Consider the following 10,544-nt stretch of genomic DNA (forward strand, 5'->3'; position numbering starts at 1 on the left):
AGGATATCGCAGTTTAAGAAAAGAGGTTAGGTTTGTGACTGCAACACATGAATATATCCGTAGTAATCTGTGACACATGATTCAAAATAGTCAACAATATCTATACGAAAAGGATGACTTTAACTTATGATCTTGCATTAAATGGTGCAAAATTTCCTTACAAGCAGCAAGTATCTTACAAGAAATAACAATTGTACACATCATTGTTCTTTTATCTCAGGTAGATTGTTTACGCAACAATTGCCAATAATACTGCTTATCTTTATTTTTATACGATATGCGTATGTTTATCACAAGTGTAAGATATAATCACATACAATTATAGCCCGTAGAAATGGTGAATATACAATATTGTCAACCCGAAAAAGTTATTTCACTAAAGGATTTGTATCACTTCTAAGGGGCATTTGTTTTATTATACCGAACTAACAGCGGGAGTTGTAGTGTATTGAAAAGAAATTCAACGAAATTTTTATTCCCTTATCATTCCTTGTGGATAGTAAGAAGATTGATAAACATGTTCGGTGTGTGATACAAAAAATTTAAACGAAAACTGCGTTAATTTGAGTGGCTTATCCAGCATCATGAGACGATATTTCCATTGGCTATTAGTTAGGTCATTGATAACTTTCAAAGGTTACGACGATGTACATTTCGTCCGTGGCAACGAACATATGTAATTTCTTCAATAATATACAAAACACTCACAATTTTTGCCTTGAAATCTCCTTTTTGTCAAATTTCATTACATTCTCAAGCGTGAAAATTTTTTCAAAATGTTTGATTTTAAAGTTTAACGCCAGATAAGGGCATATGATGTCAAACATGGTATGTGAAAAAGACTAGATCAACTATTCACAGAATTTATAGTTCAACACAAAAAGAGCGCTGACTATAAGAGAAAATGTACTGACAACTCTCGTTTTAAGATTTAAATAGTAACAATATACTCCCCGAAGGCTAGTGTATTATTTTATTGAAATTGAATAATTCGGGTTGATGTTAAGCAATATCCAATCCTCACTCGTTATGAAACCTTTAAATATGTCTTATATCTACTTAAAATATCTATTATGTATACAGAGGAAGATCATAATGACCATGAAAAGTACCGTTTATGACAGACACCCTTGTCACTAGATGGATATCAAAATCTTATTTTCTCTTCACACGATGGGTTACTATTTTGTTTACATGCGTTTTTTACATCATTGTGATGGGAGATAACTCGTGTACAAATTAAGAAGCATACATATTATTTACCGGTGATTACTAGGGTTATTAATCGCTAGGTGTATTGAAAAGAAATTCATCGAACTTTTCATTCCCTTATCACTCCTTGTGGATAGTAAGAAGATTGATAAACATGTTCGATAGATGATATTTAATAAAAGAATATAACACATCTTGCAACATAGGAAATTATCTGGTCATCATTGAAGATTTCCAAGTGTTTAGCTTGTCCACCAACGTTTGCTGATGCATGTTTATCTGCTGTAATGTCTCTTCTATAGACCTACAAAGAAACATACATATATATATATATATATATATATGTGTGTGTGTTAATATATATATGTGTTAATATGAATTTATATATATTTGGTTTGTTATTATTTTATGTCGTGCAATCTTTAGAATATTGTGATCACCTATGATAACAAGAATTGTACTGATAAGCATCAACTGTAACCTTAATATTGATGAATACAAATAATCAACCCGGAAGTACATCATTGCACTCAAATATGTATACCTTAACAAAATTCCTTGTGACAAAATCACCATTTTCCAACTGAAAGGTTATACAGTTCAACAGTATTCGATAAGCCTCTTCAATCGAGATGTTATAACAAAAATCTTGATTATTGCGATAATTTGACGGAAAATCCGGTGAGGTGAAACTTCCCATCGGTCTAGAAAAAACTTCCTCTACATTCACCTATAAAAGTTGGTTATTTGGATGTAAAACAATAGTCAAATGCATAGTGAAAGGAGTAGCCGGTCAAATTGGCTGTTATCTACTTTCAAAGGGCTTAAAAAACGCGGTTCTATCCAATCGAAAAAGAGAGAAACATTTGAAGGAAACTTCACCGTTAATAAAAATAATTATCATGATTATGTTTTGTACCTCTGAATTATGACTAATGAATTATAAAAGAAAACCGACATTTTAACTATTGTATTTGATAAACTCTTGCTCTTACGCATCCTATAGATTATCGCAGTTAAATGCGCTTTTTGATGTCAAATCGGTCAGTTTTAGTCATTTTATTGACCCCATCAATTTTACATTCCTATATCTTCAATCTTCCATTTATATAAAACATTGGTATGATTTTAAAATGTTGATGATGTCATTAAACAAAAAAAAAAGATTAGATAAAACACTAAATATTAACTGAGAGAAAATAGCAAATAGCGACATGTTTTTGTTTATATACACATAGAACACATGTTTAATATAGAGAATTTTCAAAAGGTCCAGCTTTGCTTTAACCCCGAAAGGCTTCAAAAACCACATGTTAAATCGAACTTGATCCTCACTTGTTGACTAGATAAAAGTAGTCGTATCAGATGATCAAAGGTCTGTTGTGTTACTTTTATGAAATATTAAATAAGATTTTTTGTGATATCTTGTTTTACATAAATAATTAAGAACTCACCAGAACTGTGCTTACAACATTTATTGTAATTATTTTAATTCTTGTTTAATAACTACTAAAATGTAAAAAAAAAAAAAAACACGAAAGATACCAAGTTAGGAATATGGCATATAAAGAACAGATACAAAATGGATAATGAAATATAAAGGATAAAGAAACCATACATCAACCTTGCAAATATTGATCATTGATGCAGGAATTATTGTGAGAATGTTTTTAAAGTTATCATTATCGACCTATGCTAGAAAGATAAAACATTATTTCTTACCTGTTAAAGAAGATTTCACAACACGGGATGAGTATTGAGAAACATGTTACATTTGTTTCCATAAATTAATGAGCATGATGTCTTTAAGCTGTGTGAACATCATAAAATCAACGGAAAATCAATTATGTTGTACTTTATATTTTCGAAACATTTCCGATTCTATTATGTTGATCCGATCCTTCATAGCCATTTTTCTCCTGAAGATAAACCAATAGAACAATTCCTGATTATATTCTGCTGAATCCATTCTTCATAGTCATCTAAAGAAAAAATTGAAAAATATTTAAAAAAAAAAAAACAAAAATTTTAATTACATTTTCATGGATACGGAAGTGATACTTTTTTCTTATAGAATAAGGTAAATTAATTCCCAATGAGACAACTATTAGTATCCCCAATAAGAGACCAGATTACTTTCATTTTAGTTACTATAGTTCGCACAACAATAACAATAAGTAAAAGCCATACAGGATAGCAACATGAAACCTAAAAGAGCCTGACATGACATACTGTTAAATCAATAATCCATTCCCCATTTTTATTTGTGGGGGGGGGGGGGGGGGGGGGGTTTGGAGATCAGTGTAAATCCAATTGTTCCCTTTGGTGGTTTTTGTATTAAATTTGCATTCTTGAACAGGCAATGTTAAAGTAAATAAAGAATACACATGAAAATTCCGTTGGCTCTCAATGCCTTTCTAATAGAAAGACAGTACTGCCGGAAATATGCATGAAAGCATGAGTCTAAATTGTTTTAAAAGTTTCAAAGCGTATGTGTATAGTTGAATGGTTATACAAGCGTAGTCGAAAATAACTTTAAATGTCCATTCTTCAACATATTATTTTCAAAAACAGTGACAGTGACACCTAAATCTCTTTAAAACTGAATTAGTCTCTACGAGAAAGGTTCATGAATATTGAATTTGACCGTGAATTAAAAATAAATCATGCTGTTAATTAGTTTCGAGAATTTAGACAAATTCAAATCTCGGTCCAAACTGTCTAAATGTGGTTACAGAGCAGTGCATATTGGGCAAACAATGAAGAATACACATCAAAGAGAAGAAAAAAAAAACCAACAATGCAAGATTATAGATTACACGTTATCATTATCGAAAAGGAAGTTGCTTTGGGTTTAGCAAACAATAATTATGTGTACTTGACGTTTTGTACACATGTATTAAAACTTATTATATTCTAAAAAGAAGGTTTAGCTATGTGTCACTGGTAAAATCTTTCTAGAAATACATGGAATACAGGGATTTATATTAGTGAACACTTTGTCTTATGTACGTCTTTGCCAAAAAGGTAACAATTATTTTCTTACCGGTTAAAGAAGATCTTACTTAACACATTATGAGAAATAAACAATATGTTGCATTGTGTCAACAAAATCAATGACCATAATTTTTATTGTTCAGTCACGTGAATATAACAGAAGATTAGATAAGGATTGATTATGTCTTACTGATGGTTTATTACTCAAATCAATCCATGATAGATATATTTCCTAAAATTATCATCAAGTAAGAAAATTCTGTAATTTCCTTGAAGAAATTAGGTTTTAATCTTTCTTTATTTACTGTATTTTTCAAAACTGTGTATACAGTAAATTGTAAGTATTTTTGAACTGAAACAATGACGTACCAATAAATAATCCTTTATATTATTAAACATTTTCGTATTTGAGAGGTTTAGTAAACAAAACACTAAAAAGTACAATGACAAAAATACCGAACTACAAGAGATCGAAATTCAAAACTTGAAAGTCCTTTATAAAATGGGAAAATCAAAAGCTCAAACACATCTAACGAATGGAAAATAACTGTCGTATTCTTGACTTGGTACAGGCATCTCCTTAAGTGGTTTCAATGCTGATTGCTTTATTCATATTTGAGTAATTAAACAGATCTTTGTCAAAAAAGATAAGAGTTTAAAATGAAATTGAACAAACTTTCGTGTAGCTATCTCAATTAACAAACTTTTGTGTAGCTATCTCAATGAACAAACTTTCGTGTATCTATCTCAATGAACAAACTTTCGTGAAGCTATCTCAATGAACAAACTTTCGTGAAGCTATCTCAATGAACAAACTTTCATGAAGCTATCTCAATGATCAAAATTTCGTGTAGCTATCTCAATGAACAAACTTCCGTGTAGCTATCTCAATGAACAAACTTTCGTGAAGGTGTCTCAATGAACAAATTTTCGTGTAGCTATCTCAATGAACAAACTTTCGTGAAGCTATCACAAAGAACAAACTTTCGTGAAGCTATCACAAAGAACAAACTTTCGTGAAGCTTTCTCAATGAACAAACTTTCGTGTAGCTATCACAATGAACAATTTTTCGTGTAGCTATCTCAATAAACAAACTTTCGTGAAGCTATCGAAATGAACACACTTTCGTTTAGCTATCTCAATGAACAAATTTTCATGAAGCTATCACAATGAACAAACTTTCGTGAAGCTATCTCAATGGACAAACTTTCGTGAAGCTATCTCAATGAACAAACTTTCGTGTAGCTATCACAATGAACAAACTTTCGTGTAGCTATCACAATAAACAAACTTTCGTGAAGCTATCACAATGAACAAACTTTCGAGTAGCTATCACAATGAACAAATTTCATGAAGCTATCACAATGAACAAACTTTCATGAAGCTATCTCAATGAACAATCTTTCGTGTAGCTATCTCAATGAAAAAACTTGCGTCTAGCTATTTCAATGAACAAACTTTCGTGTAGCTATCTTAATAAACAAACTTTCGTGAAGCTGTCACAATGAACAAACGTTCGTGAAACTATCACAAAGAACAAACTTTCGTGAAGCTACCACAAAGAACAAACTTTCGTGAAGCTTTCTCAATGAACAAACTTTCGTGAAGCTTTCTCAATGAAAAAACTTTCGTGAAGCTATCACAATGAACAATTTTTCGTGTAGCTATCTCAATAAACAAACTTTCGTGAAGCTATCTCAATGAACAAACTTTCGTGTAGCTATCTCAATGAACAAATTTTCGTGAAGCTATCACAATGAACAAACTTTCGTAAAGCTATCTCAATGAACAAACTTTCGTGTAGCTATCACAATGAACAAACTTTTGTGTAGCTATCACAATAAACAAACTTTCGTGAAGCTATCACAATGAACAAACTTTCGTGTAGCTATCACAATGAACAAATTTCATGAAGCTATCACAATGAACAAACTTTCATGAAGCTATCTCAATGAACAAACTTTCGTGTAGCTATCTCAATGAACAAATTTGCGTCTAGCTATTTCAATGAACAGACTTTCGTGTAGCTGTCTCAATAAAAAAACTTTCGTGAAGCTATCACAATGAACAAACTTTCGTGTAGCTATCACATTTAACAAATTTCATGAAGCTATCACAATGAACAAACTTTCGTGAAGCTATCTCAATGAACAAACTTTCGTGTAGCTATCTCAATGAACAAACTTTCGCGAAGCTATCACAATGAACAAACTTTCGTGAAGCTATCTCAATGACAAAATTTCGTGTATCTATCACAATGAACAAACTTTCGTGTAGCTATCTCAATAAACAAACTTTCGTCGCTGCATTGAAGACCTGTTGGTGACCTTTTGCAGTTGTCTGTTCTATGGTCAGGTTGTTGTCTCTTTGACACATTCCCCATTTCCATTCTCAATTTTATTTCGTGTAGCTATCTCAATAAACAAACTTTCGTGAAGCTATCACAATGAACAAACTTTCGTGTAGCTATCACATTTAACAAATTTCATGAAGCTATCTTAATGAACAAATTTTCGTGTAGCTATCTCAATGAACAAACTTGCGTGTAGCTATCTCAATGAACAAACTTTCGTGTAGCTATCTCAATGAACAAACTTTCGTGTAGCTATCTCAAAGAACAAACTTTCATGAAATTAATGCCATTCCTGCCTTCCTAGTATACCACAACGTACAAGACTATGAAAAGTAATAAATAAAAAACTAATTTTACAAATTGCATTGATTTTTGATATATTTTTTTAATTCTTATTTTCGTTTTGATTTTCCACTAGGTTACTTATGTACGTATCCCTACTTAATTCACTTGTGTTACAAGGAAGTACCTTTCACTTTTTATTATTTTTTGACACCAAGAGGCATTTTTCCAATTAGAAATTACTATTTTTACATCAATATATTCCCATCGACAAATGAAAATTTAACAGTGGAAAGACCTACAATTGTTAACAATTTGTTTTTCAAGATTTATATTTTTTTTCGTTTTGGTTGAAGTTTTTCTTAATCGGTTGTAAATATAAATATGCCAGGATTATAATTATATACTCCCAACGCGTGGTCCGTTTACAAAAGACTAATCAGTGACACTTGAATTAAAAAAGTCAAAAGGCTAAATAAACTACAAAGCATTTGATGTTGCCAGTTTTTATGGAAATTCAATTTTTTAAATCTATCTTTGAGTATATGTTTCTGTTAAAACTTTTTTGTCGATAAGATTTACAACTACTACACGTTATATTACAGTTAATAATAACTAATAAGCTTTGAACTAACCTATTATTCGTGAATTACCTCCTCAAGTATATTATGTGAGCTAGGATGGTTCGTGAATATATTTTGAAATTCTCTTGTCGCCTACAACGACGAAAATTAAAATTAGTCAAGAATTTTATGTTTAGACAACAATATTTGTTGATGTAGAACACATGACTATGACGACATCATAAATAAGTCAGTTACAATAAATATTGATTTTGTATCCAAACAATCATCGTATTGTTTATAACATGTCATGTAAGCTCGAAGTTAAAAATATTCTTGCGTTAATAAATTATCCATTAATTTTTCTATCCAAGGCGTTGATAAGACATATTTTTAACCAATCGAAACCACTGTACAAAACGTCGATTCAGGAAGCTTGCTTTTTGAGAACATCTGTTGACAACAACAATGATCAAATATTTGATTATTCAATTAATTTGATAAACTTTTGTAAATTTGTAAAAGTGCACATCCATGTGTCATCCGGGGCATTGCAACTTTTAAAGTTGATTAAACTTCACAAACTTTAAACATTGTCTGAATACAAATGTATACCTTTTTCTCTGTCTATGCAACAGATTGAAACAACAAATCTAAATATAGTATAATTATAGTATACAACGTGGATGTGCGTACTTTTATTACACGACAAACCAGCGATCAGCAGTACATATATTGTCGTTAATACATTACTTATAATTGACATCTACAGAGTTGAACATAGTTATACAAAGATGAAATTTGTGTTTGTCTTTTTCATTGTTTGTGCCGCAGTGGTGACATTTCATCAAGTGGAAGGTAAAACTACTTTACCGTTTAATCATTTCATATTTTTACGTTCTTCTTTTTTGTTCTTGGTACACGAATTGAATTGCCTACTGTATTTTTTTAAATGAGTTTATATCATTTGGAAAGACACTATGTTATTGTAAACTAAGGGCAAGCATACTTCTGTATATCTTTTTTTTTTCAATTGTTGATAACGTTTTACTCTTTATTGTTATCGAGTTGATTGTAATCCGGTTTTCATCATTAGAGTACCACGTTTAGAGGTGTAATGTTTTTTTTTGCTATTTTATTTTTAAAAAAAGAAACTGTTTAGTTTCACTATTTTTTATTAACTGGCGTAATGATAACCATATGGAATCAGTTGTCTTACATATAGAAAGAGTCAGTAAAAGAGTTTAAATATGATAGTTTTGATAGTTATCCTTTTTATATTTTCTATAACTCATTTACTTTTGTTTGACTTAATTGCATACATTAAAAGCTACAAAACAGAACATTAATTTAATGAGAAAATATAGGTTGACTGGACCAATGTTTTCTATGTGTAAACGTTATTGTCAATATGAATTGTTGTCTTGTTTTCACTCACTTCTCTATATCCGTTCTTTTACTATATTTGTATAGCTTTTTTGAGGCGGAACAAGGCTTCTCTTGTCGTTTTTTTACGAGGCTTACGATTTGTTATGTTATATCTCTTTGAGGAACGTAGTACACTTGATATGTTTAAAATATAATTAGAAAAAAAAAATCATTTAATTTCCTAAGATAGGAGTGTTACATTTTTCAATTTGCATAAATATAACTATTAGGAAAACAAAAAGAAAGAAAGATTGATGAAGTGAGACACGGGAAGATCGATAGAAAGGAAAGAGTTAATAAACACAAAAGGATGTACAGACATAAAGAAGTTGGTAAGTACCAAAGGAAAGACAAACATAATGAAGTTGGTAAAACTGAGGGGGAAATAGATAGGAAGTAGTTGGTAAATTAGACTATTAAGTTAGAGCAAAGAATAATATCAATTCGAGATTCTATTGTTCAAATCAATTATGTTCAAAAAGAAGGATCAAATAAGGGCTCAGCTTACATAAATCATTTCCCAAAGAGTCATGGATACGATGATTGCGCCATACTTTTTTCGCTAATCATACACATGTGAATATTTTCTTCAGTTTACTTTTCTCGAGTTTTTTGTGTAATATTGCGGGTTAAATATGTCTGAAAGCGTCGATTTGCAATCACCTACTAACATTGTATTTGTAAGCCAGATGTTAGTGTTATGACAAATCATTTTTGTCCCTTTCGTAAGGGAAACTCGAGGATTGTTATTATTATAATAGAGTCGTGAAATATTGTTTTATAGACGATAAAGATTGCAACTGTAAGGTGGAATGTGATTCCAAAAAAGAAAGAGAAGACGAAGACGAAGACGGATTATGCTGCAAAACTATGAAGTGCTGTAAAATCTGCAATGGTATACTTTCTTTTTGATTAACTATTATAATATAGAGTATATGCAGTGAGGTGAGAGTTTTCCTCCGTGTTGTAGGCCTCACTGTGACTTTGAGATGAAGAACAAAAAAAAAAAGCGCTGTTTTTTCGCTTTGTGTGTGTTTTTTTGGCTGTGCATGTATAGATTTTGTGTCATGGATGGATTCCCCATATCCTTTGTTTTTCTATGATATCGATATGTTTGAAGATGACATGTCCAGATATAAACTGATTAGATGAAACTGAAACATTTAAATAGCGTGATTTAAGAATTTCAAGAGTAAACATAACAGCTGTAACCTGCACTGTAGCAAATACAATGACCAGGAAAAGAATTACGCCTGGTACCTAAATGAGATGGATTTAGTTGTCTTAGGAACATTTAAATCAACCAGTCGAAAGCCACAAATGTATACATACATAGAAACGTTATGTTATATGACCAAAAAAAAGATTTAACACAAAAGCAAAGTTGGCTTAAGGTCAACTTTACCCGCGGGAAATTGAAATCTTACTTTCTAAACAAATTATAAAGTTGATCGCCCAATTTTAGAAAACTGACTACTGAGCAAATGATAAACCACCGGAAACTAACAGTCCACCAGCAGGGGTGTCGACTCAGTGCTACAAATGAAAATAGCACTATTTGTCGACTGTCCGAAACTCTTTTTTTATTCAAAATCAGGAATTCTTAAATAATAAGAATTGTAATATTTATATCAATTGCATATTTAGATACACTTCAATGCAAAGGTGGAGACGGAATATGTAAGCAAACGTGTGGTGTAAATGAAGA

At 31.1% G+C, this 10,544-nt stretch overlaps 1 long non-coding RNA gene across 1 annotated transcript; it reads right to left on the reverse strand.

The window, feature by feature from the left end:
* Positions 1-1,435: 1,435 nt before the first annotated feature.
* Positions 1,436-7,561, reverse strand: LOC127719030 (uncharacterized). The gene is made up of 3 exons (XR_007990114.1): positions 7,481-7,561; positions 2,935-3,131; positions 1,436-1,516 (listed from the first exon to the last, which is right to left on the reverse strand). It is a non-coding gene; the product is annotated as an uncharacterized LOC127719030 (long non-coding RNA).
* Between the last annotated feature and the right edge of the window lie 2,983 nt (positions 7,562-10,544).

The sequence above is a fragment of the Mytilus californianus genome, unplaced genomic scaffold (assembly GCF_021869535.1).
Source record: "Mytilus californianus isolate M0D057914Y unplaced genomic scaffold, xbMytCali1.0.p SCAF_10, whole genome shotgun sequence".
NCBI classification, from domain to species: domain Eukaryota; kingdom Metazoa; phylum Mollusca; class Bivalvia; order Mytilida; family Mytilidae; genus Mytilus; species Mytilus californianus.